This window comes from Streptopelia decaocto (genome assembly GCF_964273445.1).
Source record: "Streptopelia decaocto genome assembly, chromosome: 1".
NCBI classification, from domain to species: domain Eukaryota; kingdom Metazoa; phylum Chordata; class Aves; order Columbiformes; family Columbidae; genus Streptopelia; species Streptopelia decaocto.
Genome location: NC_138663.1, coordinates 74,152,038 through 74,157,349, shown reverse-complemented (window position 1 = coordinate 74,157,349; position 5,312 = coordinate 74,152,038).

Genomic DNA, 5,312 nt, shown 5'->3' with positions numbered 1-5,312 from the left:
AACTAAATCTCAGTGTTTCACCCTTCTGAACTCATGGAAATTTTTAGCACTTCCAGTGATTCCAGTGGGACCAGGACTTCACCCTGTATCTTCCCTATACTTAGTTTAATGTTCAGCATGCCATCAGTGGTTAATCAGCACAAATGGGATTAATTTGGTGAAAGCAGGATTGTGGTGATAGTGATTACCCTATTTATTAGCTTTAATAATAGAAAATTTTGTCATCTCATTGCCACAACCAAAGAAGAAAACACAAACAACCTGCAGTGTTTTTATGGATGGACATATTCTTCATTTTGATGGTGTTTTTCAAGGACTGATTTGTGACATCAGACATAAGGGATAGGGGGCTTTACCTGTGGAATCAGGAATGTTAATATTCTTGGGAAATACCCAATTGGATTTCTTTCGCTGGGAATTTTTAGGTGTCATATCACCTCCTTTTCCTTTCTTATTCTTTTAAATACAATATAATGTGTGTCAGAAGGTAAAATATTTTTATTAGCCTCAGAGATAAGTCATTTTTCATAGCCATGACTAAATGATCTGTGAAAAGGGACTGATCTCTGAGGCAAAGAAATTTCCACTTATAAAAGTGGAATTTTAACAAGATGTTCTCATGAGCCCCCTTCCAGCACATTCCTGGAAAAGGCTCCTTATGACATTACCAGTACCCCAAGCTAACCACTTCTGCACTAAGGAGACTGATGCAGAACAGTTTATAGTTGCCAGCCAAGGTACAGTGCTACTGCTGGTCCTTCATGGATCTCGGATGAACCCCACAGCTACTCCAGACTCCACAACCAAACACAAAAAACCCAATATATTTACTGTCTGCTCAAAGGAAAATATATCTGAAATTACTATGTGAACAGTAACAGGATGCATGGAGTCTATCTGTAAAGATAAGAACTTAAATAAAGGCTAGCTGAGAAGCATTCTACTGAACTTTAAAAAACACTCAGAGAAAAAGAGAGGAAGAACAGCAATACTAATAGAGCAGAGTATGTTCTTCTTTGATGTCTAGGGGTGTAAATATGAAAAAAAAAAAAGAATAAGTGAAAAACCCATAAACCTCACACTCTACTTAAGTCAGTGGTAAAACTCCCATTAACCTGAACAAGAACATAATTGCTTCCTCAGCAGTCTTGTGTACTTGTCACTACGAGATGCTAGTCAGTATTATACTTTGCTGTAATCATCATTAAAATGTGACTGATCCTGGAAATATTCTGCTGTTAACCTGTCTTACTTTCACTCTGATTTCCAGAGATGTGGTTCTACTTCCCACAGCAGCACACATAACCTGATTCAGATCAAGGGAGTACATATTTGCTTGAAAATCAGAAGACTTGTAAAAACTCCACCTAAATATTACAGAATGTTGTTCAGACTTCAGCTGAGAAAGATGTGGCTGAATATAGATGCAATACAATCAAATTTTTAGAAAGGGTGAGTTTAGCATAGTCGTTTCTACTGGTGGCCTGCAAACTGTTATATTGCCATAAACTATTCCTAAAAACCTAGAAAAGACAATGAGAAAAAGCATTTATATTGCCAGTAAACATAAATTCACTGCAGATACCTGCACTGCCCATAGAAGTTTTTGAGAATCTAGAACTTCAAAGAAGTTGAAGAATCAAATATGTTAAAATACCAATATTGCCAAATTTGCTTACAAGGTCTCATAAGTACACTTAGAAGATGAGGATTATCAATATCTATGCAAAATACTTATAAAAACAAATGAGTAGCAAACCACTTTAATGAGTGTTCAGAATTTGGAAGCAAACCTATTCATTCAAGGTATCTTCCTCAGGCTGAAACTCCCATACATTTGATAGCAAGGAATCTATGTGAGAATGGGTTCTTTGTTGTTACTAAGATTTTAGGCTGGCTCCCTAAGGAAAATAAACGTCTTTACTCATAGTTTTGGTGTGCTTGTTTACCTTATCTTTCCACCAGTAGCTTCTGAGCAGTCCGGGTTCAGACAAACTTGACCAATAATTAAGTTCCTGCAAGTTTTGTAAGCACAGACAGGCAAAAAAGAGAAAGACAGTACAAGCATCTCAGCAAGAATCCACATAGAAAGCAAACCTGCTCAATGTCGCTGTTTTCAGTCAGACCTCAAAATCACTGCAGGACACTAACCCACAGAAATACAGTTTTTATTACCTCTGGCAGTCCCAGAACGATCTGTTCAGAGAATAGAAATAACAACAGATGTATTACTGATTAGGAGTTTTGCTACTGTCTTAACGGTGTTCCAGACTTTAATCTTCCTCACAGAGGGAAAAATCCACAGTCCACATAAACTAATGTTACGCCTCCATTAGGAGCAGATGATGTAGCCCAGAATTCTTGATCTGTAATCAGGCTGGGGTGACTGAGTACGCAGTTCTGCATTTGTAATGATTTCAGTACTTGTTGATCCATCCAAAGGTTGCAAGTTCCCCTATAGCCTTGTTTTTGATTAGGATACTAGGCTGAAAAATACGTGGTCATTTATTGGAAAATCTCAGGCTCAGTTCTGTAAAGTATAATTACTGCAGTGACTGGATAGATGTTTATCCCATTTCAGACTCAGGTGATGTCAATACTCATGTTTACTTATTACAATAATAGTTTAAAATAATAAAAGCTGATCAGCCCATTTCAGGTAGGAATAACAGATTTAAACATGTAAAATGAATGGATCCTAACTGAATAAATTGGTTTTAGTGTACAGGCAAACTTTATACTTGGAATAATTTTTAAGCAACTGGAGCTGATTGCAAAACAGTTATTTTTGAGCTTAATTTGACTACAGGATCGGGTGAAGTGAGCGAAGTTTTGAGAGCACTTCCCATCTGCTGGGTGCCCGAAGGGTGCTGTGCCACAGGCGTCATGTGGCAGCAGAAGGGGCTGGTGGCTGAGCTGATGCCAGGGCGCAGCAATGTTGCTTAGCAACTTCCCAGGACTGGCTCTGGCAATTAACTCCTGTGTGTGTCAGGTGTGCACCACCACTTCCTCCAGAACGGGAAAAAGCAGAGCAAACAGCCCTCCAGATGAGAGACCAGTGAGGCTGCATGTGCTCATCTGCCACGGGACTCCAGCCAAAGAGCCGCTGTGAAAAAAACCTTTCTGCAGCTGCAAAAAGCCTGTCTTTAACCTGAACTATAGACCCATCCGCAAAAACACCGTTGTTTTGCAGACTACATATTAATTCCGGTCTTTGTTTGAAACCATGCTTAATTTGTTCCTTAGTCTGAGTCAAGGTGTCCCAAGATGCTAAGAATGAATGAAGAAAATGATGAGTCAATGTTCTCATCTCCAAGATGGTAGAATCATAGAATCACCAAATAGTTCAGATTGGAAGGGACTTTCAAAGTTCATCTAGTCCAACCCTCTGCAATGAGCAGGGACATCTTCAACTAGATCAGGTTGCTCAGAGTCCTGTCCAGCCTGGCCTTGAATGTCTCCAGGGATGGGGCATCTACCACCCCTCTGGTAGTGGCTTGCTCCAGAGCTGGGCCATAATTACACTCCTCTCTCCAGCTTCCCCTCTCTTAGTTCTCAGGGAAAACGACCAGTGTCCCTGTCTGTGCCCAGCTTACTCTTTATGGTCTCCTCAGCTCTGCAGGGAGCTCAGGTCCTGCTCTTCTGTGAATGGGAAGGCAGCTATCCCCACCAAGAGGGAATAAAGGAGCTCAAAGTAGCTCTTCTTTAGGTGGTGGCAAAAGGCAGGTCCCAGGCAAGACCTGCTCTGGAAGCTCTGAACAGCAACATCCCCATCCAGTGGGTCTGATGGCAGCCAGCACGTTTGCATCATTCTTACTAAGTGCCCATAGAGTTTGACCCAGACAATTTTTTTCCCTGGAACATGGAGGTGGAAACAATGCTGGAAGTGTTTGAGTACATTTGATTAATTTCTCTTAAGCTTTTGTGTAAACACATATAACTGAACTATTTATTAATTGCTACCTTTCCCCCTACTATGACAAAACAACTAGTTAAAAAAGGGCCCAAACCAGTGGCAGATCTCTTATAAGCAAGAAAAAAAGAATTTCCTCTGCGCTTGCAATACAGTTCCTTAAGAATGCTGAAAGCCAAAATTTTGCACGATATTGCAGTAAAGGAAAACTTGGAAGTAAGTTTACATTTTTTGCAGTTTAAAAAAAAATCTCTGAAGGACAATTTTCTTTCCTTCAGTAATTCAGAGAAGCTACAGTTTTCTTTCAATCAGGATGCAATGGTTTTAATACACTTTACATATGAACTTTGGAAAGAGTTTGATAATACACCCCAAAAAACCAAACAGCTTATTTTGTAATGATCAAAAATATCTACAGTCGTTCCTCAAATTCAAAATTCAGTCATTTAAAACATTACAGAGCTCTTGTCTTTGGACTTTCCAATCAGCTCTTGCAACATAAAGGATGACTTATTACTGCAACTGCTTCTTTTGTCTATTAAGTAATTTGAAAAAGGATTTCATGGTGGAAAAACTGCACTAATGGCAATGAATACACTTTTGAAAATCATTTCATTATGAGAGGATTCTACATAATTTAGATTAACTGATTTTAATATGCCAGTGATTTATAATCTACCAACAAAAACCAAAACAAACACAAAAAAATGCAGCAAATGAAAACACCGTATGAAGAGTGTGCATTTACATAGCGAGTTTACATTGGATCGGTGGTTGAATATGCATAACCACAATCTTTTCCACTGATTGCACCCTGTCCAGGTATGTCAACTATCAGTCATAGTGACCATTACAGACATGCCATGCAGATGCCAGCTATCTAGGGGTTTCATGGCTCTCAGTACACTGCCACTGCCCTGCAATAACACAAATCAACACTAAACAGCTGTTTCAGATATGAACTCCGCAATTTGAACCCACCAGGGAACCAGAAGCCCTTTTACTTTGGCAAGTACTTCGGGTTTGGCAAACACAGCAGCACCACGGCTTTCCTTATCATCATGAATACTCAGAGAGAGAGAGAAGAGAAAATATACAGCCCTAAACTACAGTTTATCTGGGTATTAAACATCAGGAAGGACCAATTTGACAGAGCACCTATGAGAGGTAAGGTATAAGGTGAAAACACTCTGCCTGCCTGGAGCTTCCCACTACCAGTACCAGGCTGACAGGACTCCCACAGGCTTTACTTCCTTACTTCCATAGTTTTTATTTGCTCAGTAAACATCTTCGGGTTTTTTCACTGTCTTTGACAACGAGATTTGATGATATATCAGGAATAAACTGACCAAAAGCATGTAATCTCTCTTGTGGAAGTTTCAGCTATTGAGGAAGAGTG